This window comes from Manacus vitellinus, unplaced genomic scaffold, assembly GCF_001715985.3.
Source record: "Manacus vitellinus isolate BGI_N305 unplaced genomic scaffold, ASM171598v3 scaffold_9_pilon, whole genome shotgun sequence".
Lineage (NCBI taxonomy): Eukaryota > Metazoa > Chordata > Aves > Passeriformes > Pipridae > Manacus > Manacus vitellinus.
The window spans coordinates 20,110,724-20,125,443 of record NW_021940917.1 but is presented as its reverse complement, the minus strand read 5'-3'; positions in this window follow the sequence as shown (position 1 = coordinate 20,125,443).

The window sequence follows — 14,720 nt, the reverse complement described above, 5'->3', positions numbered from 1 at the left end:
AAAGAAAGAAAGAAAGAAGAAAGAAAGAAAGAAAGAAAGAAAGAAAGAAAGAAAGAAAGAAAGAATATCTTTTGTTGGGTCAGTTTTTGAGTTTCATTGCTTTTGTTCAGACTTGCCAATCTGTCTTATGTTTGAGTGTAAACCAATCTCAGCACCTTATTGCAGAACTGGCTAAACTGTGGCTCATGAGTGGCTCATGTACTTTCCTGAACAGCTCTGCTTCATCTTTCAAAGTAAAATTCAAAGCAAAATTTATTTAGCTTACCTTACCCACCAGCTCCCCATTATGAAACATGCTAACACTTTATTGGGTTTGGATGAGAAATTTAGGCTGGATTTCAAGAACTGTGGGGCCTGGATGCTCAGTTAGGCAGGGCTGTCAAGCCTTTCAGCTTTATAGTCAGGACTTATAAGCCTATAAACATTGGCCTGGGGAAAGAGTAATGTCTCTGTCATAAGGCACTATTCACATACTGGGGTTTTTTTTATACAATATTGCACTGGAGAACTTACTCAGCAGACACTAAGACCAGCAAAATAGGTAACATTAAGGTCCCCATCACTTTATATTTACAGGCAAGAAGCAACTATTAATATTCATTCAAGAGTTAAACTGCTAACATCTGGATATCTTCCCAGTATAATCCCATTGGCTCCAGCAGAACTACATAATTCAAGCTGATTTATCATACTCCCTATATAAGAACAGAATATCCACTTCTTAGACTCCATGTAAACACTTTTCCAGTGAAAACTGATGATCTGATATTCATTCACAGAAGAATTCAAGTGCCAGACATATGGCAGAATGAGATTCTTTGACTAACAGTAGAATTGCATTCATTAGCATTTTGGTTAATATTTTGCTACTGAGCACTGAGCCAATTCCTCATGTGGCATCTACACACTTGGTCTAAGTTGGCAACTCAGATAATTTAGATTAACTAAGCGAAAATTCCTGTGTGAGAAGAAGGATGCAACAGAAAAAATTCCCTCGTGCATGATATGGTTTCTAGAGACTAGCTGATATATTATTGACAAAACATAAAGCTAATATAAATCAATGTATGCTGCTCTGTAAACTGCAATTATTTTCTTGCTGCTATCAGCTGCTATTAGTTATATTTCAGAAGTCCAAATTCTAATCTTATGAAATTATAGACCATTCATAAAGTGTAGAAATTTATTAACATATTTAATGATGTATCATATTTTAATTTTATTCAGTAATTCTTTCAGACAATATCCAATTTCCCTTTTTAGTCAGAGAAATAAAAATAAAGGTGTTACAGAATAAAAGAATTTTTCTATGATTTCTTGAAAGAAATCCAAATAAAAACTTGCAAATTTTTGTAAGCATATGACTGTAATGAGATGAAATTTTAACCAGTAGTGGCCATTTTATTTCCTTTCAAAGTTTGATTTGTCACAGAACCTAGTAGCTAGCAGAGGGTGTCAGCAGAGGAAACACTTTTGAAAGTGTAGAGAAAACAAGTGAATATTTTGGTAACAGTGCCAACAAAACAGTGTATTATCAAAGCGGATAATATGTGAATTCCGTTGTACATTTGTACTCCAGTTTCACCCTCGTCACTTCCAGTTTACAGTTCTCTCCTACAATCCTTCTTTAAATTGTGAAGCACTTCTAAACTCTTTGACTTCTTAACTCTTTTGATGTAAATGTAGTTAAACCAATCTGGCAACCAGAGAGTCCTCGTGGCTCCTTTTTAGGACTAGTTCTCTTCAACACCTTCAGAAACAACTTGATCACAGGACTCAAAAGTATAGTGAGTTTGCTGACGATACTAAGTTAGAAGGAGCTGTTGACTCCCCTGAAGGCAGGGAGGCCTTGCAGAGAGACCTCAACAAACTAGAGGGATGGCAATCACCACCTTAGAATCACAGAAGTACAGAAGAATTAAGATTGGAAAAGACCTTCAGGATCATTGAGTCCAACCTTTGGCTGATCAACACCTTGTCAACTAAACCAGAACACTAAGCGTCATGTCCAGTCATTTCTTGAACACTTCCAGGGATGTTGACTTCATCACCTCCCTGGATAGTCCATTCCAGTGCTTGACAACCCTTTCAGTGAAGAAACTCTTCTTCATATCCAACCTGAAAATCATATAGAGATTAAAAAGGGCAAGTGTTGGATTCTGCACCTGGGACAAGACAACCTGGGTTGTACATACAGGCTGGGGAATGAGACATTGCAGAGCTGCTCTGCAGAAAGCGACCTGAGTGCCCTGGTGAATGGTAAGCTGAATGTGGATCAGCAGTGCTCTGGCTGCCAGGATGGACAACTCTGGAAGTGGTCACAGCACCAAGGCTGACAGAATTCGAGAAGCATTTGGACTACACTCTCAGGCAGTGACGATGTGATTTTTAGTTATCCCAGGAAGGGCCAGGAGTTGGACTTCATGGTCTTTGCCAGTCCCTTCCAACTCAGGATATTCTATGACTCTATGATGTGGCACACAACATAATATAATTTTTCTTAATGTTTTACTAAGAGATTACTTATAAGGAACTCATCAGAACAAACAACCTGTAAAGTTCATTGACGGGAGAGAACACTTTTGACACAGGTATGGGAGAGAAGGGGAGAGAAAAAAGGTAGAGAATGCATACAAAATGCCTGTGGAAATTAAAATCAACAGTGAGAAAAGTACTCTTTATTGTTGTTTTCAGGGGATAAAGCCCATGTTGGTTTCATCTTCAGGTAATATACAGAGAGAGAGAGTAAATGTGTCATGCTCTAATGTGTCATGCTGTTCTGTTCTATAAGGTAACTCTAGCTCCATACTGAGTAACACCAGAAACTCTCCTAAATTGTACCCCATGCTTATTCAGGGCTATTTTGCACAGATATTTATGCTTATACTATCAAGAGGCTTGGACAGCTCTTCTTCCACCACTCAGACAGGGGTCTGTCCTAATCTTTTGAGAGATGAGAACAAATCCACTTAGCTTGTTGAGCATCATTCACTTTTAAACCAAAAAAAAGTTAATTAAAGACCTTGGAAGGTCTGACAGGAGGCTGTCATTCATAGGCAAGGACAACACAACCTACAGTTTGAACCTTTCTTCTGTTTAATATTTAAGCAAAATATTGTCTCTCTGAGAAAGATAAACATCATGAGACACATTTGTCTTTCACTGACAGTATTAATCCTTGAACTGGATTTATCTAATGTATTTTGATCCAAAGATTGCACCATGTCCTCATCTAAAATCAATGTAAACACGAAGCACAGTGCACAGAGAGAGGGTTACATCCTTCAAACTTCTTTCATGTAGAAGTAATTTTAGTCAGTAGGAACTCAGGACATAGCCTGCAATTTTCAGAAACACTGTGTACTCTGCCATATGTGGTCACATCTTCAGCCAGTGATACAGACATGATAAAATTCTGCCAGAACTACACATTCTTCACGTTGACTAAGTTTCTGCTTCCATGAACTTTATTATGGTGCACATTGAGAGAAGCTATTTCTCAAGCAGCTTGCCTTTTTCCAGTAATAATTCTCACAGAGGATTAGGGCATTGTTTTGGAGTATGTTTCAGAAAACTCAAGTTGTCTTTCTGTAGGTTGCTATGTAAGCAGTAGAAACAAATAGAACATGTTCTCAGTCATGTCTTGTACTTCCCTAGTCCTCTCTGATATAAAATACACTCACATTAATACCTACAGAGTAGGATAGGCAGGTTTGAGGAAAACATACCTTGATAATAATATTACTTTGAAAACTGGGACTGTGTTTGACTGTGAAGTTCACAGACTAAAATCATGTCTTCAATACAGGATAGAAGGATCAGTTCAAGGCATGGCCTACTTTACTTCTACATTATTCCTAAACCAAAATGTTTTTACCCTAAAACTTGATGTCGACTCTCTATGTAAAGGGACATTTCACTTACAGCCTATAACTCGAACATTTAGTTTCCAGAAACATATCGTAATCTGCTGAACTATTAATGATTTCTTTTATTGCATTAGTTATCTTTTTCACATATTGAGACACATTTCGATTTTGCTTGGACAGGAGATACAATTGGAACTGTGAAATTCTCATTATCTCCTCCAAAAGTCTTGGAATGTCTAGTGGTTTTCATAGCACCCCAACTCCAGAAGCCTGTAGAAATATATTTAAAATAATATTTTACATCCTTAGGTATTAGGCGAAAGTTTGAAAATGTGACTTGAGGTTTAAGATACAGAATGCTAATAAAGAGCACCACAAAACCACATTTTTCCTCGATATTTTTTTGAACTTTCAATATTTTTTTATCCTGATCAACACTTTTTGAATCCTTAGAACTGTCAAACACCACTTTACAGCATCACAAATATTTTGGACTTAGACTATGTATGATTAATTATCACAGCTTCAGCATATACCTTTTATTTGTAAGCAAAATGTGAGCCTTACTCTGAAAAAAAAAAATCTCAGCTATGATATACAGCTTTTGGTGATATTGTTTTGTTTCAGAAAAGTCCCAAGAGCTACCTCCACAAAATATTGTGATCATAAGATTATCAGACCGGAGTAGAAACGATGTGAATTATTCATTGCAATCATGATGATTCAATGTAGAGGGTAGTTAGGAGGATTGCTTGATCACTTTATGGTAGTTTGGGCCATAACCTGTTTTATACCACTTGTTCCAAGCACCTATGATTAAGACAGTGCCCTGGAAGCTGGAGGGTTCCAATTAGAGTGTATTGCACATCAGCAATCTTTGGTGGCAGGTATTCCCCTAAGGTTATTGCAAATTACAGCACTAATTTTATTGCAACCCTCAAGACTGTCCAACCAAACAAGCAATTTCCTTTCTCAGTTGCAGGAATAAACTGTTCCTTTGCATGAGAAAAGTGAGAGGGATTAAATCCTGTTCCTCAGAAGAACCATAATGGAAGAAACCAAACAAATGTTCGTGTGCTGTAGAACACTACAAAATAAACATTACACACCAACAGTTTTGTTTACTTAGCAAAGTTACACAGAATTAACTGCTCTCAAACTGAGACACACCTTCAAACCAGAAAGAAGCACATGAAACATAAGTGAAATGGAAAAAAATGAAAATTAAATCTGTAACTCTACCAATACTGCATAAAACTTCCATCTTGTGGTGTCCCATAATATCACTGCCTCCACACATTTCACTTGTACAAATAAATCAAACACTGAAAAAGTAAATTACAAACATACCTAAAATAATACATTTACTAATCTACTGGCTTTTTGCACTCAAGATATTTATTTTCCTATGCACTGAAGGACAGAAGTTTGATAATCAGGAGTAAGCACCTCAGGTCTAAGCCCACATTACAGCTCTGGTTTATCAGGGAATGAAAACATTAAATTCTGAGTTGTCAGGGTAGATTTCATACATAAATCCTTTTCTCCTACCCTCTTCTTTTAAAAATGCAATTTAAGGTTGAAAACTACTACTATAGGAAGATGTTGATTTTTATGGTTGAAAAAAGTGAAGGTCAGAATTGTGAGTACTGCAGACATGAAGCCCTCTGATCTTTCCTTTTTGTAAGCTGTTTTAGTTGCCAGAGAGAGAACATTAGTTATATAATAGAATATTCATGGTCTAAACCCACAAACATCGTGGTCAGAAAAAAATTGGAAAGAAATGCTAGGATTGAGGGGTTTTATACTTAATTTGCATTTTAGTTGATTAATTGGTATATCTGATCACATATGCTTTGTACTTTCAATTGCAAAAACAAGCAACAAATGTAGAACTGCAAATATTACGGTAGGTATAAAACCAGTGTTTCTTTTTCTGCCACTGGACTGACACCAGAGCTCATTACTCTCAACCACTGGCAGAAGATTATTGAAACTGAGGTTCTCACTCTCCATCACTGACAATGAAAAGAATATTTTATCTTGAACTGCTATCAATATCAGTTGTTAGCTGCAGTCCTGCAGCACCTCAGGTTGGGGAAAAAGAGTTTAAACTGCTTATCATCACAACATATCTGACAGCACAGCCTAGAAGAAATCTTATTTATGATGTTAGGTAGTTCTGTTTCTATATCACAGAAGCTAAACATGAATGACAATCAAGATAACATAAAACATTTTAAATTTGGTGTTGTGTAAAATTACAAATGAAGTAAACTCTCTGAAAACAAAGTATCTTACTTGCATCCTTAGCTGCATTTTACAGTGAACCCTTAGCTGGAATAGAGAAGTAAGGAGCTCTAACACCCAGAGGAAGTATCAAAAGGAGTTTGCCTTTGGGGGAATGTTTCCCTGACCTCCTTATTTTCAAAGCAGAAAAAATTATAATCTATGATGCTCCCTTGTGTAATGCAGTATCTCATCTTATGTGGCTAACCAATACAAAAAAAGATATACAAAAGTGCCATTTTCAAGTGGATTTATTGTGTTTTTATTTGCAGTACAAAATGCAGGATAAAATCAACTGTGCTGGGTACAAAGTTGCTTTAAAATAAGGTTGAGGGTCAAACTAGTTGGCATGGCAGGGGGAGAGTATTTGTATATTTTACAGCTTTTATGTCCAAATAACCTGCATTAGTATGACTTATTTTGTAGCCAGGAAAAGTCTAATGTGACTCCTTCAGGTGTTAGTCAGCTTGACTCTTGTATAAGGTGTCACTTTATTCCTCACACAAGAGGAATAAAACTCACAGTATCCTCTGAAAACCTGACTGTGCTGTGTCTTTACTATATTCCAAGATAATTTTGCTCTTGTAACAAAGAACATGGGTCATTAATCAAACCCTAGGGTTTTTCTCTTGGACAGTCATATGGGCTTGTGAACTCCATCTGTATTACCAATATGTAAGATTTGTTTAACTAAAAGACCTTTGTTTAATCTGATTATCCACCCTCAGCTGTATTGGTTCTGGCATACTGTAACATTATCATTACTTTTAATGAATTTTCTGTTTCATAGAGGGAAGAAGAGAAGCTTGATTTTAAAAACCCACTGCATGTTTTATCTCATCCTACTAATTGCTATTTAGGAAGGAACTATGATAAGGTGATTCATTAATGGAAAGAAACATTGAAAAATTAGGGGTCATCAATTAGCACAGTAAAAATTAAATGTCATGAAAGAAATTAGAAGACAAATCTTACATATACCTTGTCTCATCAGGAGTCATTATTACAATATGAAGATGGGTTTATTTGGTTAAATCAGAGGAATTTGCATAAAATATCCAGGAAGAGGAGATTCCATAAAGCTCTCACTGTGTTAGAATATTCTTTTTAAGCTTTCTAACAAATGTAAGTTTCTGTCACAAAATGATATGCTAGGAAATTAAAATCTCTAGCCATAAGTAATAGAAACAAATCTATAGAAGCAAATTCACAAGTAAGACAAAATTATAAACTGAGTGATGAGGCACATATACAGAGATTGCACCAACATTATTTCTGGATTTACTAGCCCATCTGCCTCTGAAGATCTGTCTCTTCAACTCAATTGCATTAATGTGATCCAGGCTTTAGAAAAGGAATTAGTATTAAGCTGCCAAAAAAAGATTCAAAACAAACAAACAAAACCACTACAGAAATCTAAGTACATGCAGGATAGCAGTCTAATCAACAATCAAGTATACGTAACTAAAATCCCACCTAGGCCACAGCCCCTTTCAAGTGTTACATTCATGTTTTATTAAGCTGAAAGGAAAGGAACAGACGATCTTTTTGTTTCATCATGTTAAAGAAGCAGATGTTTTAAGCCTGAAAAAGATATCCTCTCCTTCTGATTCTGTGCTACCTTTATATTCAATGTATTGCAAAGTCTGTGTTGGTGCACTGGGTGATTCTCTGATGTGGTAGGTCTGTACTTAAGGTCCAAGCCAATCCAACAATTCCATCGAAGTTTAGTGTGTTCTCTGTATGTTAAAGCTGACATATCCTTGCAGTTTTTGGGATGTGTTTTATCAAAAATGTTAGAAGGATAGGCTTGGTTTCATGTAGAATAGGGGAGTGTCTTTGTTCTTCTCCTTGTTCAGCATTTAGATGTTCATTACACAGCTGACATAACTGGCAAACAAGTTGCAAGTATAAACTGAACAAGACTGGGAAGGTCCTCAGTGCCTAGAAAAACTGTGGTATTAACTTTTCATCTGAGAGACAGAAAAGTGGAATAGGGATAACCATTTTGTTGGGTTTGGGGAATTTTTGTTTTTAAGGGAGAACAAAAAAAGGAAAACAGCCTTGTAATAGTATTCTGGTGCTGGTATCTGATCTATGCAGATCAGAGTGCCTTCACATGTTGAAGTTCATGAGATATTTTAAATTCCAGCATAGTTCTTGGACCATAACAATGTAAAGTCCCTGTAGATGTAGAACAGACTGGAGAGACCAAAAAGGACAAAAGTAGCACTACTTTACAGCTGAGATTTAAGGAGCCCTTAGTTCACATTCAGATTAAAATGGCTTGCAGCTGTATGTTCACTACGTGGGGTTTTTCTCACACTATTAGTTGGTTCACAATTTCTCTCTTTCTCTTTCTAAAACTGCAGACAGAAGAACTGTGAGGACAGTTTTAAAATGTGCAGCTCTCATAGGCACTTATTGCTGTAAACTTACTTTGAACAAACAACAAGTCACACCAAGTGCTCAGATTTTGAAATAAGGCTTTTGACAAAACGTGTGGTTTCCAGTTAATTCTCTTAAATGGTTGATATTTTAACTTCCTATATTTACAGATTTTAATTTTTCAGGGGAATATTGGCACAGAATAAAATGTGAAATATTTTTCATTTGGATGCATTCCTAAGGTCATCTTCCCTAATTCCATAATCAGGGGCATGATGGAGACAGTGAAAACCAAATAGATAAAAAGGACAGTCATATTACTACATTACACTTACTACATTAAGGCAATAAATACAGTATTTCAGCCAAAGAGAGAAAGGGCCTATTTCTATCCTTAATGATGCCTAGCACCTCTGGAGAACCTTTATGAAGCCTGGTTCAGCAGACAGAGAAATGCACATTAAGTCTCGGGGAGCAAACCCTTGAACAAACCGTAATTCACTACTATATCTTCAGAGAAAGTAATTCATCCATAAAAATTTATAGCAGTTTTAGGAAATGTATTAGTATGCAGAAACCACTTGAAATTAAAGTTTCCTGTAGTAAAAGTGAAGTAATACACTCAATTAATGGGCTCTGCATCTGGCCCTTGCATCTTGCCTTTATTCATTTGGTGTGATGAATGATGTGGCATTTACTGAATATTGTGGTGTAGATGTTTTTCTCCTTGAAGAACATTAGGTGGTTACCACATGCTGGACAAAGCTACATCCAGCCTATTTAATGTGATTCATACCAATACAGTATTGTCTTGCTTACTGTAGTAGTAAATATGATCCCTGTATTTATTACCCTTTTTTCCTAGATGAAACTATGATGGCTGTTATGCAGCCCTTGCTCAATGGATGCAGCCAAAACAAGTAAATAAATCAATCTGTTAAATGCACTGCTAAAGTCCTTCAACTCCAGGGAATTATATCCATGCCCCTTACTTTGTTCTGTGGGTAACTCCACCCTAAACTGTACATTTTTCTCTTGAGTCATCTGTGGCACATGCAGGCACTAGCAGTGAGCTGATAGCAAGAGAATAATCCCACTCAGCATAGTGCAACATGATGAAAAGAACTGCTGTGTTTCCCAGAAGTGGCCAGACAATGTTATTATACTGTTCCTGATACCAAAACTAGTTTGTTTTTCACTAACTCAGTTGTCTTTGAATTGTTTTTATTTGCTCATTGCAGACTGTGCCAGACTTCTAAAAAGATCAATGCATACACAGAGATGAATAATAAGCAGATGTGGCGGAAATTGGCTTGCTGAATAACTGCCTCTTAGGAATTCTTGACTAGACAGAATGAGTTGGCAGGGCATTTAACCTCTTTCTTTGAGTTTCCTGTACAGAGCAGGGATAATGATAGAGTCACTCTATGGTTTTTTCTTTCATTAATGTTTCCAGAATGTTTTAAAAGCTCAAAGTGAAAAAAATTGTTAGCAATATAACATATAATAATTATGACTCGTTTCAGGGTCAGTTTAGGCTGTTCGAAGATTCCTCATAATTTTATGACCAATCTGTAGCAAATTAATGGTGAGTGAAGGGAAAAAATATTAGTAGGATGAGCACTTTTCTTTTCTGCCTCTGTGAGAAACCTGAGTACTCTCTTCTGTAATTACTCTTAAAGAAAAAATCTATTCAGGAACTATTCTGGTGTCATATTTTCTCAGGGTTTCATCAAGCCAATTTACAATCTACCTTTCAGCAACACTCATTACACTGTTTTATATCCAAACAGCAATCCAGCTCTATCCATTTTAATAGACATTCAACTCAGCCTATAAAGTTAATTAACTTTTACAATATTTAGAAATGAGTTTAGACATTCTTAGACCTTGAAATCGGAGACATTAGCCAAGTCAAATGATTTTACAGGCAGTTTGGTTAATAGGGCTATAATCGAGCCATAACAGCCTCTTTGGGTTTGGGCCAAGGTAAGCATTTTAAATATGCCTCCTTCCTCTGTTAATAGCTGACTCAGAACTTTAGAAGAAAAAAAAGTATCCCTCAAACTTAGAGAAGCAAAGACATGACAGTGAGAATCTAGATTGTTTTATTTTGCAATGTCCTTGTACTTTTCTGTGGCCTTGTTGGAAAAGTTTACATTAAGGAATTTCTATCATTTTGAGAGATGGTGCTCTATAGAGAATTAAAACCACATTACATATCTGATAGTAACTCCTAAATTTCTTAGGATGTCTGCTTCATCTGTTGATGCTTTGAGGTGTTAAATGTAGGGTATGATAAATTATAAGGACAAGAGGTAATGGGCACCAATTAAAACACCTCGAATTTCCATCTGGAAAGAAAAACACTTTTACTGTGAGGGTGGTCAAACACGGGCACAGCTTGTCCATAGAGATTGTGGAATCTTCATCCTTAGAGATATTCCAAGTGTGACTGGATGCAGTCCTCAGTAAACTGTTTTAGCTGTTCCTGCTTGAGCAGATGTTTTGACCAGGTGACCTCAAGAGATGCGTTCCAACTTCAGATGATCCTCCGCCTAAAACAGGATTGGATTGTTTTTGTTTAAAAATAACTATGAGACTGTATTTTCAAATAACTGAATAATGGGATGGGGAAAAAATAAGACTGAAACACGGAAGAAACACAGAAACCATGCCCGTGCCTTACATCCTCAATTTTAATTTAAGACTGTATTTTTCAGACGTATAAGTAGGCAAACTCCACTATGAAGCAGGCATGTGGTGGTTGGATGTCTACACAGTATTTCACAACCACACAGAGCTGTCCAATGCTCCTATTGCCTGAGTGTTGACACTGCTGTGCCAGCTTTAAGCCAACTTCGACGTTCTCAGCTGTATATTCAGAATGCAAAAGAAGGGTGGGAAAGTCCTGGGCCTGAACCACTCTTTTTCATGATCTCGAGCAGAGACGTGCCTACGTGTATCATACATGGTAAGGTCTTTGGCAGCAGGCAAGGCTGCAGCAGTGGCCTCTGTGAGAAGACACCAGGAGTGGCCCCTGGGTTGGGCAGAGCTGGTTCCAGCTGACTGCAAAACAGACACAGTGAGCTGGTTCCAACCCATATCGGTGAATTTAGTGAGATTCAGATCCAGCATCTGTCAGAGACTGAAATGGTTAATGATTTACGCATTCTAGGAGACTTTTGCAGGCTTTTGACTTGCATGATACCTCCGATGAGCAATCGGGCCCCTCCCTCCCTCCGGTGCTGAAGGTGTGAAGCCCTGAAAAGGCAAGAAGCCGAGCTCCAGCTCGTAAGCTTTTGACTATTGATACATCTGCTGAGCAATCAGGCCCCTCCCTCCCTCTGCTAATCTTGAAAGGCAGGAACCAGGCGAGATACAAAAAACTCAACACAGACCCAGGAGACGTTGGAGGCTCAAGGCATGGCCCATGACACTAATCATGGATATAATAACTCATAATTTCGTGGAGTGTGGGGGCTTCCCTCCTTCACCCCCAGCAGATCAAGGCCACCACTTCAACTGACAGACATGGAAGCATCGCTGGACCCCGTGGGCGGTGACTATATACATCTGTCCACTCTCAGCTTTTCTTTCCCTTACTCTCCCTTGCTCTTATCCTGCCTTTCTCTCCCCTATGCATTTTCTTTCCCCCCCCAAAGGTTATCTCTGTGTCACACTGTGGTATGACAGCACCCAAACTGCTAGCATGCCTGTTGATACAGAATTGTTAAAATAAACCTTGCCAGTATATGTTTTCAGACACCGATTATTCAGTGTCGTTTCACTCTAATCCACCCCAAGGGAATTATTGATAAAACCCTGGGTTACCCCCCTCCCTTTTTCTGGGGTGGGTTGTAACAGCATCTCACAAGCAGCTCTCGAAAAGCTGAAGCGTGTGGGAAGGACACACGTTGGAGAAGTCTGAGAAGAACTTTATCCCATGGGATTAGTTTTTCTCGTAGACATGGAGCCCACCATCACCTCTGTCCAACAACACAGCACGTGGAGTTAAAGAGCACATGGGCCTCCCCCCTCCCTCCTGCCTGAGGTACTCTGGCCATGCAGAAGCAGTATTGCAACTTCTCACAGTCGAGTAGGAAGAGCCTTTTAGTTGCCCACAAAAAGAACAAGCCCAAAAAAAGAGCAGCCTTCATGTATGTTTCTGTAATATACTTTTCTGCTTGAGTATGGATCATAACCACTGAAAGCATTTTTGCAAGCCAGCACGGGTACTGCAGGAGCAATTTGCCATCACTGCACACCTGATCAACTTGTTTTGACTTCATTTTGTTCAGGTGGTCCTGGGTAACCTTGAAAACACTGACATCAAATGTTAATCAACGATGAAGATCATTCTTATTTAGTCAGGTTTCTTAGGGTTATTGCCATCATTCCCTCTATATGTGCAATTCAAGGTGTTTATAAATTTGACTAAATGAAGAGATATTTTTCTTCTGAATGAACATACATTTTAATGTTCTTGCAAATGTCTCTCAAGGCAGTAGTAATAACATCTAAAACTAATGCATCTAAATAGCATCTAAAGTGCCTTAATTTTTCATATTCTGAAGAACACGTCTTCACTAATGTTTCCATTTATTTAGTAAAACAAATTGTCGTCAGCTGCTGGTTTTGAACATTCACATATGATCACAGGTACCCTTACAAAACACTGGGGTAAAAAAAAGAAAAATTACTTTTTTTTTTCCTACCATCTCAACTTTCAGGGAAAACAAGCCTGTTTTGCTATGACTTCCAGGTTGAGATCCTGTACAACAAGCTGCAAGTCAAAGTGATTTAGCATCTTTTATATACAGTAAAAAAAATCTGGTTTTGTTTTTTCTGTTGTTTTTTTTTTTTTTTCCATTGTTGGGTTTTTTTCCATCCACAAAACCAGCAAATTAAAAAAGATAAGGTCCAAAAGGTGCAAGCAAAATATTTAGGTAAGTTAAGAGATGAGGTAGGAGTTGTCATTACCAAGAGCAAGCAGAAAACAAATATTTATTTGATTGTTGGGTTTTTTTAAAGCAAACAAAGAAAACTTTTTTTTATTTGAATCTCTTTGAATTTGCTTGAAATTATTGTCTGTAATGCAACTGTGATAACAAATATCAGGTAGGATTAGAAGTGAGGTGAGTTGGGTGATATCCAAAAATAGCAGAGAAATTTGTGAAATTTCCAAAATTACCATTTCAAGTAGAGATACAGGAGCTGAGTCTGTTTATGCATCACTTATGATCTCTCTCTTGCATTTGTACACCTGAAATGTCACTCCTATGAATTTTCACGTGAAGCAGGTATTAAATGATAGATAATTAACAGGTGAAGAACACTGTAATATAACAGATATACATATAACCAGTTCAGCTTCCAAAAGAGGACAAATTCTAAATTAAAATGGCATTGTTTTTAACTGACAATATGCAGCTGAGAATTAATCTCAACAGTAGTGAATTCCTTATTCTGTTAGCTCTTTACATCTATTTGCAAACTCTTTCTTAAGAGTTTGCCTGCTCTGCATCTCAGGCAGCACAGGGAATCCATTTCAGCAGTGCCCTGTTATGCAGAAGGTCTCACAAGAATAACTCATAAGTTATTCCAGCCTTACAGGGTAAAAATATATGTATACCATAAAATTTTAAATTTGTAAGGGAAGTGATTGCTCAGCTACCCACTGAAAAAAAAAAAAAAAAAACTCAAACAAAAAAAACCCACAAACCAACAAAACCTGAAACAAAACAAACCACAAAAACTCTTGATATAAGTCAAGGAATAGGGAACATAAGGAAAGATTAAGGAGTGATATCAAGGTGAAGAATGAAGAAATTAAGAAGAAATAAAATATTTGATGGAATCATGAAGCATGGCAACTCCACCTCTTGATTAGCAGTAGCACTGCCCTAGTCTGTGCCCTGCATCAAAAGCAGTGCAGCCAGCAAGTTGAAGGAGGTGATTCTTCCTCTCTGCTTTGCTCTCGTGGGAACCCATGAGTGAATACTGGGTACAGTCCTGATGCCCCCAACATAAAAAGGACATTGCACTGTTGTAGCAAGTGCAGAGGAGGGCCACAAACTTGTTAAGAGGACAGGAGCACCTTCCCTATCAAGAAAGGCTGAGGAAGCTGGGGCCACTCATCCTGGAGAAGGTTTCATGGAGACTTCATGGTAA